This window comes from Cygnus olor, chromosome 2, assembly GCF_009769625.2.
Source record: "Cygnus olor isolate bCygOlo1 chromosome 2, bCygOlo1.pri.v2, whole genome shotgun sequence".
Lineage (NCBI taxonomy): Eukaryota > Metazoa > Chordata > Aves > Anseriformes > Anatidae > Cygnus > Cygnus olor.
In genome coordinates, this window is record NC_049170.1 from 91,175,723 (window position 1) to 91,189,093 (window position 13,371).

The 13,371-nt window shown below is 41.2% G+C and overlaps 1 long non-coding RNA gene across 1 annotated transcript in view; it reads right to left on the bottom strand.

The window, feature by feature from the left end:
• LOC121066342 overlaps positions 1-5,645 on the bottom strand; it is a 63,294-nt gene extending 57,649 nt beyond the window's left edge. The window contains exon 1 of the long non-coding RNA XR_005817690.1: positions 5,175-5,645. This is a non-coding gene — a long non-coding RNA (uncharacterized LOC121066342). The remainder of the gene's footprint in view (positions 1-5,174) is intronic.
• Positions 5,646-13,371: the final 7,726 nt, after the last annotated feature.

The following is a 13,371-nucleotide window of genomic DNA, read 5'->3' on the forward strand; positions in this document are numbered from 1 at the left end:
CATGATCACTGTTTGGCTGGTAAAAGACCTCAGTCTCCAAGCAAACCAATTTAGCTTCCTTTATTAGTGCCAATGGCTTTTGTCAATAAAGTCAAAACGTTCCTCTTAATATTAAAACATAAAAAAGATCAGGCATGAAGTTAATTCCACGTAGAACTACATCAGTAATAATCCCTAAGCTTTTCACATTGTTCATAACTATTGTTCACTTGCTTAAGAACATCTTGCAACCTCTCCGTGTCTTCATTGCACCTCCTCATACTTCAGAGGATCTTACCCATCTCCACTCCTGCACACAGCTCTTCCTGGGTGGCAATTGCTGAACTACTGACCAACTCAGATGTGACTTTTCAATGTGAAACACTACTTATTTCTTAGATAACCATCAATCATAGAATATTTGGAAAGGAATTTCTGCTTAGGAAGTAGTCCCAATGCTCCCCACACACCCAAAAGTCACAAAGATGGGTGAATAATTCAACGGATCAGCATCCGTACTTTTTCCTGAAAGCAAAACTCAGATTGAACATTATTAAAGGGTGAGGTGTTCAGCACTGCACAAAAGCAGTAACACTGAGGACTGGTTTGTATTGCCAAGCTGAAATTCATTTTTGCCCCCTGGCTATAAGATGCCTTGCTTCATAATGTGGCTGTTATTAATGGAGCAGGTTGGGTTTGGTCTCTACTGCCAAAGCAGAACTCCAATGCAACATATTTCTCATTCCTGGTGCTTTGTAAATTTTAGAAACAGACTTAATTTTCATTAATGAATGATGAATTACATTACTCAGAGACAGCATTGTGATACAGGGTAGCCCAATTTATGATCTAGGAGCCAGGCTGTTTCAAATTAGAAATTATGACTGTTCTTGTCACAGCTGTGAGTGCATTCCAAGCAGGGAACTTCACTCCTCTTAGCTATTTCTTATCCCATCCTTACTGGGAAGAACTTATGAGCTTCCTCAGACAAAAAGCACCTCAGTAATCTAGCTCCTTCCGAGGCAGAAAGAGGGATTCACTCCATCTAACCCAGGCAGCTAAAAGGCAGGTAAGAGTGAGCTGTTTCCAAGCCTACCTTTATAGCAAAAGGAGACCAAAAGGCATCTGAAGAAGAGAAGTTATTTCATCCTCAAACTGGTTTCTAAAGGAAATCAGAGGAATAAATCTCTGGAGGTGCCGCTTTCTCTCCAATGAGAGTAAAGACATGCTATGGTAACTAGTAACTTAGATGCAGATGTGTAATTTTCAGCTGTCTGAAGTCAGATGTGTACACCACTAAGTATTGGGAGGAAGAGGGGGGGGGACACCACCATAAAACTTGTAAGAACAACCACTGAATCACATTTTTTTCAAGGCAAGATGAGAAAGTGAAGGCACCACCCAGAAACAAAAAGCTCGAAAAGAATTTTTCTTGCAAATGCTGATACTTCAGAGCATCTCAAAGGTTTCCAAGGCACTTTTTTTTCACCTCTGCTTCAAGGCCTCCAGTATGACAACAGTGGCCAGTTGCTCAAAGAAAATTCTATTTATTTTATCATGCTGTGAATTATTTTTATATGACCGTTTCTTTCAAAATATTTTTATGTAAAGTGCTTCAGAATCCCGCAGACCAGGGTAAAGAGGAGAAAAGAAATGTTGTCATCTGAAAACACTTAAGCCAATAACTTTTAAATAGAACCTTGATGAACAGTTCGGGAAACTGTTCTTTAACTCCGATCACTAGATTAGGTACTCCTATGCACTACTGCACAAGTCCAAACATACTCCTTTCTCAAAGGAAAGAACCATAAGAAAAAAAAATCCTTAACTTGCCTTTTGCTTTAAAAAATAGTTCAATGGTTTCTCTGTTAATTTTCAATATCCTACAGTGAGTTTCAAAATATTTCAAAAATGGTAACAAATGCAAAAACCGTGCTGCATTGGTACTGTATACAATTCCTTTGAAGTGTTTGTTTTTCTCTTGTCCCTCTACAACACACTCACTATTCACACAAATTGCACGTTACGAGATCTGCTTAACAGTACACTTTTTTCCCATGCCAACCTCTAACTGAGAGAGAAAAAAAAAATAAATCAAGAAACTAAATATCCTAGATTTCAGAGAAACAAAGCAGGGTATCTTATGCTAACAGAGAACCTTGAGAACAAACCATTTCTAATTCTGACACAATCTCTTAATGAGGCTAAAGTAGGCTTCTAACGTCTGCCACATTTTCTCCACCTAGAAAATTTTCTTATCTTCTGTCTGTAATATTTCCATTCTTCAGCTAAAGAACTCAAATAACAAGCTAGATTAAATAGCACACCCAGCTCTTGGGATGTTTGTCAGGTATTTTTAAACCACCCTCCCTACTAGCTTCCATACACTGACAACTACGTGAAAATTACATCTCAACTTCACAGCTACAGAGGACTGAAAAAACATGGATTTAAAGTTTATACATGCTTGTTAATATATATTCAACAAATCATAATCCTAGAGAAGTTGGTTATAGATTTTGACAGATTTGCAGTAAAAAAAAGTTACCTGAAGTCAGGTCAGAAATCTGTGCAAAGTCCCCAGAGCATCTAACCAGTACTCTGTCTAGTAGATCGCCCATTCTGCTCTAACAGGAAAGCTGTCCCAAAACCAGGAACTCCAAGACACAAAAACAACTGGCCTCAAACAACTGAGTATTAACTACACCAATGCAACATAACTTTGCTCTGATAGCACTATGTTTAAATACTGGTCTTTAAGTCAATCCACATGGAGCAAGGCCTCTAAGTGCCCTGATCAAACCTACAGAAACTCTAGGGAATCGCACTGATCCAAGACCACAGCAGTCCCAGAAGTAGCAGCCCTGTCCTATGCCAGATGGACGGTCTAGCACGTGTCCCTGACTCCCCATCTAGTGCCAGCCCTTCAGTTTTCAAGTTCTGTGGCCCCATCTGAAAATTAATATTTTGTGGTTTTCTGTTTACTTTTATTAGAGCTGTTCTTTCCAGCAGCATCCCCTTGTGTCAATGAGATAAACAACTCTCTTCAACAGGCACTATTGCCACCAGCTAAATTTCACTGATGGACAGAGTGGAAACTCAGGTAGGCTCCAGAGCAACCTACAATGAAAACGTTACCCATACCTGTTAAAGCTTCGTGACCACTAGAGAGGGAGAGGGAATAGAAGCATACCCTTGCATGAGATTAATTTCACCCTGGGAATTGCCTGTTATTTCCATTTGCCACAAAAAGAAGTGCGAGTGAACAGCTCAAACTTACATTTATTTTTTTTTTAATCTTTCCCTAGCTTGACAAATGAGCAGACAATGGGGTGGACTGTCTCTTTTCTCACAGTATCCTTGCTTTGTTCTGCTTCCCAGTTATACTTCAAAAAATGTCAGTTAGGATCCATCTGTCCCCATCATTTTTTTAGATTCCTACACTTACCAAAAGTTAAACACGTGACCAATTAAAAATGAGATATGCCAATTTAAGCTGTTCACTGTCACTTCCTTTTATAGGAAAAGGAAAGTCTTCATTAAGAGAAAAAATCATTCAAGGAACACTATATTTCTTAAAACAAAGACTACCATAATACAAAACACTCACAGGCCCTAGAAGCAGAGACCAATTTGCCAGATGCTACCTAGTTCTGATATATAGGAACTAGGAGTCCTACTTAGACACACTGGGAAGGAAAGCCTGCAGGTGTGAACTGTGATGTAGGCATATATTTTTTCCTACAGGACGGATGTAAACGTTGAAATGTTCAATAGATTATGGGACACACTAACACTAAAAATAATTAACGTTAGCAGCACGAATACTCCCTGGCTATAGAAAGTAAAATAAAACCAAATTTGACTTAGTAGCAGGGGTGGATGATGACTGAGCAAGGCCAGATAACAACAAAACAGGTTAAAGGGAGCGGGGGATTTACACAGCTAAAATACAGGTGGGAGAGTTAGAACAGGTGGAAGTTATCAGTAAAATTTTCAAAAGCAGTTCTGGAGTAGATACAGGTTCCTCAGTCATTTGCATGCTTTCGTGCCTCAATATGAAGCAGCAACTTTAGCTAAACAGACAGGAGGAGCACAAGACAAGGATGTTGCCACCTCAGGTATAACAGGTAGTACAAAACCCAGCCTACTTTCTCCTTAGAGTAGGCAGATTTTTAAGAGATATCCTTGAGAAAATGCTGTTGGACCTAAATAACCTGGTTTTCAGTCACCTGGGTAGCTTACCCTCTTTGAATCTTCCAAAGCATACTGCAGGGACTCTTACGAATGCCTTTTTCTGACATATGAAAGGAGGGAAAAGCCCCAGAGAACTTTAAATTGAGTAAATGTGAAGACACACAAGCTAGAGAAATAAATGAGAGAATCTCCTCATAAAACCTGAAAAGTCTTTATGAAATAATAATTGCTGATAATTGGGAACAAGACCATGAGGGCAACTGAGTCTGTAGTGTGCTGTCTACCAAAGGGACGCTAATGTTGCAAGACGGGGATTTCTGGGGCCTGAGCCACACTGGGGCATTGACAGAGCTAGAGCAGCAGGGCCTGCCTTTGGAGGCCCAGCGGGACAGCAACAACTCTGAGCAAATTTACCCTCAATGAGTCATAATTAGCTTCTCAATCAGAGCGCTGGCCGAGGACAGAGGTTGATGAGGAGGAAAACATCTGGGAGCTTAAGATGGAAAAGTTATATGTATCAACAGTCTGAGGGCTGGATCTGATAAAGGAGTTGGGTGCAAACACATAACGGGTTGCAATCTCTAACTTCTAGTGCCTGGCTTCTGAAGTGGGAGTGCAGCCAGGATGCAGGTGGACAAAGGACTCGGAGAAATCTGAGATCGCAAGGCTGCAAAACATGCTGCCCTTCAACCACCCTTCCAGCAGCCTCTCCTCTGTGAAGTCATGCATTCACTGTCCCTAGACCATCTCATGAAAGAATTAGTAAGCCTGTGATTACAGTAACGTAAAATTTCACTCCCACCACTATCCCTGATTTGATTTCCAATCAAAACAGGGAGAAAGTGCTGCACACAGCAATACCTCCAACCCTACTGATAGGAGGGAGGAAGCAAAGACTTATTGCTACAGAAGAGGTGTCAGGGAGCAGCCGGGCCTTACCGCTCTCTTAGGGAAGGAAAGCCAGGGGTGGCCCCAGTAAAGGCAGCGTCCTTACCAACCTGGGTCACAGTCCCAAAGCATCCAAACACAGCCAGGTGCTGGTAACAGGTTCCACTGAACAGCCCCAGATACAAGGAGGCTGCAAACCAGGTGCACAGTCTGTCTGGGGCCTGCTAGAGATGAGGCAGGAACAGGCCTGTAGCCACGTACACCAGTGGCATAGCTCAGAAGAAGAGTAGATGGGCAGGCTTGAGTTTACAAGGAGCTCCTGGATGAGGCTTGTCAAGTAATTAATGCCAGGTTGTGGTACACTGAGGGCCCTGGCGAGGATGTCTACAGTAACAGACCGAATACATCTACTGGATTTAGGTGGCAAGATTTTAGTAGTGTGGGAAGGGGCTGTCTCTAGGGGTGACCCCTGTAGGAAGGGGCCAGGGGCTGCCCTGTGCTGGACACAGCCAGCTCTGTCCACTGCTGGTTGAAGCTGAGCCTATCAGCCCCATCTGTGACAACTCTGGGAAAACATATTTTAAAAAGGACAGAAAATACTGAACAGGCAGGGTATGAATTAAAAAAAAAAAATAGGAGAGAAAAGAAAAAGAAACTGAGAGCCAGGAGAGGAACATCAAGGTCAGAGAAGGAGGTTCTCTGTGGTGCTGGAGCAGATACCACTGCTGTCTGTGGTAGAGACCACGCCAGAGCAGACACCTGCCCTGCAGTCTGTAGATGATCCTGCATCGGAGCGGCTGGCTGTTTCCTGAAGGAACTGTGCCCCATGGAAAGCCAACACTGGAGCAGATTTTTCCTGAAGAACTGCAGCCCGTGGAAGGGCCTGTGCTGAAGCAGGTGAAAACTGTAAGGATGAAGGAGCAGCAGAAACGAATTGTTATGGATTTGGCTGCAACCCTTCACCCCAGCCTCCATCTCCCTGTGCTGCTTGAGGGAGAGGAGACAGGAAAAGAATCAGTGAAGCTGAGCCTAGGAAAAAGAGGGGGAGATGCTGGTTTAATGTTTGGGTTTGTTTCTCACTACCCAGATCTATTTTAGCTAGGAATAAATTAAATTAATTTTGCTCAAGTTGAGTCTGTTTTGCCTATGAAAATTATCTCCCTGTGCTTATCTCAACCCACTAGCTTTTTCATCCTATCTTCTCCCTGTGTCCTGCTGAGGAGGAGTGAGTAGCTGGGTGGGCATTTGGCTGCTAGCAAAGGCCAACACAACACCAAAAATTGACTGGGTACTCATCCCCAAACTCCTTCCAAATGTTCCATCCCTCTTTCTCCATATTCTACAGTTTGTGCAAAATACTAAATAGAACTAGTTTATGGATGACAGTGAGCAAAACAATGATTCTGAATTCTCATTTCCTTGGAAAATGAAATCTAAGTAAAATAAAATGCAGTTAATATCTTAATATGAATAATTAATAATAATTTAATGATTGTATTAACTAGAATAAGATTAGGCAACAGAATAAGACAAACATATCTTTCCTCGCAGTCTGATTCCTCTCCTGCAACTGAGAATTTTTCCTCTGCTTGCTGATGGGGGAAAAAGAATATGGAGCTAGAATCACCCTCTTCTTTTGAGAAAGAAGAAAGGTGTTGCAGTGAGCTACCTTTAATTGCCTCCTTAAAACAGTAAATGAGCAAATAGGGGACCGGAGGTCAATGCTGAACTGAGCCTGAAGGGATTCAAATTTATATTTTCTGCCTCCTCAAGGCAAACCTTAATCACTTGCTAAGTATGGCTAAATGGAGGAAAGTTTCCAGGCGCTCTGGGCCACAGTGCAGAGGAGAATGCAATAATCAGTCTGTTAAGTCTTGCTGAGTTCTGCTTCTTCCTCCTCTAAAAGTCACTGAAACAAACAGAGGAATAGTCCAAAGCACACAGTTTAGGATTTTTCTGCCAGCTGAAGGTCCCAGTCACTACAGCAATGCTCCCCTTGTGCTCTCTTTCTTTTTGATCAAAAACTCTTACATTCTCAGTTATATACTAACCCAGTTAAAGGGAAAGCAGCATGATTCAGGCTGGGAAAACACCCTCCACTCAGCACTTACTCTAGTATGGCAGGTTGGAAAGAAAAGTTAAACCTCCTTCTGGCTGAGAAAGGAATTTATCCTGGTCACACACTCTCTCAGCATGTATTCTAGCCAATTAGGCTGTAATACAAAAGATGTGTAGGAAGACTGTCACACTACATTCACAACTTTGAAAAGGATGTCTTCAAATCTGTTTCTTGTGAACGATTCTCTGTAAGCAAGCATTATCTGAAATCTATTTAATCTGAATAAGCTCCTGAAAGTTGGAAGGATGACTGCCTGCTTTCTGAACCTTTATTACACTCAGGGGACATCAGTGCTAATAGATCCAGTTTGGGGAGAGCAAAGTTCAAAACCAAGTCCCTGAAACTGCCACATCAATAGGGAACCACTCATATGGAATGATGCTTGAATTCCTAGCTCTGATGGGCTGTGCTTGCTTTTGAAGAGGATATGACCCTTATGATTCATGCTTCTCCAGCACTGAACTGGATGATCCTGGTCAGTCTTCAAGCTGAAAAACACAGCTTAACTGCTTAGAGTTTATTGACCAACTTGGTTTGCAGTTTTATCCAAGTATAGTGATTGTTTATCCACTTTCTCATCTGTCACGTACTCACCTTTCTGCCAGGCAGTTTGACTTCTAAAGTTCTTTAAAAAATGCACATTCCTCAAGCAGAAAGTAAATTACACCATGTAAGCATTCATGATAAGCAGCATGCCCACCTGCACGCAAGAAATCACAGGGTTAAACAAACGGGTCCTTTACTGAAAGAAAAGAGGAAACAGTGAAGACTTGGCAAGTCCAAATAATAAATCAGATGCTTCAGCAGCAGGCCCAACACTATGCTTTTCCTCAGCATCAGCAAGTTGCTGCTAGGCCAGCACTAGCGGGTCACCAAAAGACTCTTCTCCTAATGATATCCCATTAACCAGGATTGAAAGAGTGTAACTGCAGAGGAACCCTACACTTTAAAAGTACTTCCTATCCCAGCAGAAGCAATCAGATCTCCATGATGTCTGTGACACAGAGCAATAATGCCCTTGTTTGCAGGATATTCTTAATGTTACCAGTGTAGGCAGCAGGCTCAGGTCTTCAAAGTAATCCCAGTCCCCTTGTGCCTTCCCTTCACATTAATCAAAACACCTTCACTTCAGATTGTCAACCAAAAAAATGCCTTCTTTGGAGTCCCAGGTTTCTAGGCATGCAGAACTATCAGTAACCTTTGAGTGTCCCTAAACTGTGGGAGAGGTGCATTCCTTTGGTATTTCCAGTGGTTCTGACTCCCACAGCTGCATCCTCTGCCCATAGTCACACAGCATATTGGGATGAGACCAGGATGCTCATCCTTACTCTGCTCCCCGGTATCCATTGAAGGAAGTCAGTGGCGTAGGAAAGGAAGGAGCCACGTGCTCTCCTAGACCTCTCCCCTAGTCCCATTTGGATTGTTTACGGATCCGTGGTGAGCCATGCTCACACTGCAGAAGACAGTCCAGGACAGTACATCTAACATGCCTACTGGTTTGAAAAGAAATGCCACCCCACCACTTCAGCCTGGGGCTTTTCTCCTAGTAGGTGAGCAATTTTGGTAACTCAACAGTTAACCCAGATAGTAACTCACTACAATTTTGGATGGTTTCTAGTTGGCTAAAGATGAATATCCTGCTATTTTGCTTTTTTTTCCTGGGCATCCTATTTTTAATAAATAATTCACTGCTTGGACAGTGTTCAGCAGAAATTAGTCTCTGTCTTTAATTAAAATTTAACAAAATACATTCCTTATGCTGGCTGGCTGTACTTCCCTAAACAGTCTAATTATCCTTCCTTGATGAAGTAAACAGCACAGCTACAATTTTCAGGAGCAACTGAATATTTTTGCTTTTGCTGCTAAATGTGCCTCCACATTCATTTCCTAGCTTGGGATCAATGCCTGCACCAGGAGGACAACACAACTTTCCTGTAATAAGGTTACTTATGCCTGCGATGAATTACTTTTGGCTCTTAATGACTCTCAGCATGGGGTTTCTTTTCCTCCTGCTTCACTGCTTGGAACATTTGAATTTTTTTTTCCCTTTTCATCTAATGTCAAAAATCACCACTTTGGTTCTTAATTAAAGTATTTAATTGTTAAGCTGATTCTGTTCCTTGCTAAGGTGGGACAAGATACTGTTGGCCCATTATTATTTCTCTCTTTTTCATCTTACGCCTTCAAAGAAAGAACTTTCTTACTGCAGCATTTCACTAGGATTTTTCTGTACTAGAGGGTGGGTTTCTGTTTTTATTACATGTTCTTTTTAGTCATTCCAAACACATTGTCTCTAATCTGCTACCTGGCACAACTCAATCCTCTATTCAAATCACTTCAAAAAGGATTCCAAGCAGACTATTCAATTAGAATGACATGACTGAAAAATAAAAATGAAAATTTAATGATCTAGTTATATCCCGTGGCTACCTCACCTATGTTATCTTCAGCTCTGCTTTCATGAACCCAACTGCATTCAGTCATTTGGGCCACAAACTATTCTGTGTTGCTGTCATCCCTCCATTATTTATTTATTTTTAAGGACAAAAAAAAAAAAAAAAGAGATGAAAAATAAGCAGCAAGATATCTGATTGTTGAATCAGGTAAGAGGCTGTCCTATAGAAGCAGCACAGCCAATCTTGAGGAATGACAATGACATGGGGAAGGGGACTTCACATTGATCAGTGTTTATGATACCAATGAGAGTTAATTCCTCACTTTTCACTGTACTGGCTCTTTTAAATCAGCACAAATGAATCACTCAATAGTCCCTGTCCTAGCGCATGACTTAAGAGTCACTGCATGGCTTCTAGCTACCCTTAAGAACACAGGGGACTGAAACACAGCTTGCCAAAATTAAAACAGATGGGTCCCATCTCACAAATTATTTCCTTTTTGTAATCAGCAGCCTCAGAAGATGTAGCACACAGACACCCTGACCTGCTTATCACACAGACAGTTGACTTTCATCTTGCCAGGTGGTTATGATTATCTACCAGATTACACTTTGATATGAAATTGGAATGTGGAGCTTCCACCTACAGGGCTTCTGGCAACACAGTTTGCAATGGGATCACCAGAGAAAAGAAAAGCTTGCAGAAATAAAAAAGGAGGACTTTCTCCCATGGCTAACCAAATTTCTTACAAATATCCAGTCATCACTAGAAGCTATAAATACTATTACTCAAAACAAAAGCAGAAAGGTTCAGTCCAAACCAGAAAATAAAATCTGTTCAATGTGTTGGTATTTAGAGAACAGACCCAATGAAAAAAATATACATGAGGATGAGGGAGAATTCATTAAATGCCTAAGACAGGCGAGTCGTCAAGTCTGCGCTATGCTTCTGAGGTTTTGTGAACAAGGTGGAAAAAATCTCAGCTAAAATAAAGTACCACCAGGGCCCCCCGCCAAATACAACAAACAGTGAAGGCAACAGTGGGAAAATCACTCCTCAACAACAGGATATGTGCAAAATGTCCAGGGCATGATACCAAAAAACAACATATGACCAGGAAAACCACAGGAAGTAAAACAATCTACCTTGCTAGATGATGTTAAAATGTCAGCCTTGACAGAAACTGAAGGAGAACAATCACTAAAGGCACAAGAAATTGCCTGATACAGCACAAGGACATTACCTATCCAAGCTCATCTCTCCATTTGTTCACACTGGTTATTCATAGGAAGCTGGCTGAAATGTTGTTTAAGGCATTGCTAGGAAAAGGGTTAAAGGGTTCCAGCATGGATATGCATGCAGATTCCAAACAGCCAATGCTCTCTCTAGAAGGTGTGTGGGATTACGGTTGAGAGCACTGGAGGCGTAGCAGGTAGTGAGAAAGTACGAATGAGTGCCATAGATAGAAAGTTTCACTACAACTCTGTATTTTGTAGGCTTACATGGGCTCCCAGAGAATTTACATCAAGGAGATGAAACTCAGCACTGGAGGAGGAATTAGACAATTGGATTATGGTAAGCAAGAAGTTCCAGGAAATTTTTGATTTTAGGAACTACACCAGCATAACGTACTATGCATGTTATGGCAGAATCAGTTTATAAGCTTAGGAACTTAATGGGATGATAGGGAGAAGAACTTGTAACAAAATAAACTCCAGAATTTTACTTTTCTGAGTTGGTGGTGCTGTGATGGACTTGTGTTTTTTTGTTTTGTTTTGGTAAAACCAACTTTTGTTTTGTTTTGGTGAATGCTGTAAGAGTTTTCCAGATGCTTTTATACACAGACAAAAAACAGCTACATTATGAAAGTCAGAGAGAGGAAAGTTAAAGGAATCGGAAGGCTCTGGCACTCATGAAAGAAGTCATTTGGTATCGACTACATATTACTGCCAGAATACTACGTTTCAGACAATATAGAAATTTGTACCATCAGATTCAACAGTTGGACACTAACTGGGGTAATTCACCAGCAGTTTCAGGCTGCAACCTGCAACAGTTTTTAGTATACATTCATATCATCTTTTGCTACACAGATTTTTGTCCTGTCGTGATTTGAACCCCAAAAGTGCTACTTAGAAGACAAGGAGGGCAAAATGGTTTTTAAAAGGTCTTGCTGAATATGGGAAATAGTTTTGGCAGGGAAAGGGGAAGAAGTAGTACACTCTGAGCCCTGTTACCGCAGCAACTTTGAGAAATCACAGCACAGACAAGAACTTGCTCAGAATAATTCTAGTTTTCCCTCACAATAAGGTTTTGTGATTTCTGTGTTACTGACACTTTGATATCAGTCATGCTTTCAGAGATGAGCTCTCAACATGTTAAGATCTAGGCTACTTCTATATATCTGCTTAATGACAGGATTTGAAATATACATTTGACTTTTCTGACTAATTCTGTTGTTGCTGTCTTCCTCCACATTGCTGCAGAGCACAGGAAGCTCTCAGACAGCCTGAGTGGTGAATTCGTGCATTGAGAGGGGAGAGGTCACACTGTAATGACAAAAATGAGCTAACACCTAGGAAGCCAGCTATGCTAGAATTAAATTAGAATTCATGCTCATCCCTTCTGGAAAAAAAAATGATGGCTTCTCTTCTCCTTCATTAGCAGAGAGAGGCTGGGAATATAAGTATGCTACAGTGTAATTTAAACAGCAAATCTGAAGAGGAAGGAGGGTGATAAATGCAAGCAACCAGTATAAAACGTGACTGTAAGGAAAACACCAGCATACAGTCATTTCATTTACACACATTTCCCTTACGCAAAAGAAAATAAAAATCAATGTTCAAAGAATCTGCAGTTACAGGAAAAAAAAAAAAAAGCTTCTTGGAGTAGTCACTCTGAACATGACACCACACAGCAGCAGAAGTATTCCAGCATTAGCTTACAAATTTTATTCTGTCTGCATCTAACGGAAACCTGGGAAAATAACAGTAGACTTCCTCCTGTCTAAATCACCTACTTAGAAACCGAGACATACAGCAAGGGGTGTCTAGGTAACAGCCACAACAATATTTAGACACCATCTATTTATCTAATGAGAACTTATCCGTAAGGAAAAGGACACATTTCTGGATTATATTTTACCGTGAACTGGAGGCATCTCCAACTCCTTTCAGTGTGTAACAGGCTGTTTACGGGAAATATAAAAGATTGCCTTCAAATAGAGAAAAATGAGTTTGCAAGCAGATCTGAAACTAAAATGGTGAAGTCCAACAAGGAATGTACCCTAAGGAAATTCTTGAGAGTCTACTAAGAAGCCAAGGTACCTGGCCTCTTCAAAGCCTTCTCCTTGATATCGACAGGGAGCTCAGATGCTGCTGGCAACAGTATGGCCTTCAGACATATTTAAGTCTCACTGTCAGCTGTAGGGTTCTTGCAGGGCCATTAGAATTTGACAGCAAGCTTGCTAAGCACTGCACAAAAGGCCATCCGCTGTCTAACCAACGAACGGGTCACAGACGCTTCTCATTTTGGAAAGAAAATAATAAACTTGAATTTAAAATGTAATCTGCCGCAAGGCTTTTGAGGAAACAGCTTCTCTGATCTGCAAATCAGAGCTAAAAGGATAGCCCTTGCATGTCCTTCTCCTGTTAAATTTGTTCCCCGAGAGGACAGATCTGTATCTTCTGAAAGAAATAGGGAGAGCTCTGTGAAGTAACGTTGGTGTGTTCCCATCTTTCACTGGTTTTCAACATCAGTGGTCCAGGTTAACTAAAGGATGACCTGCTAAGG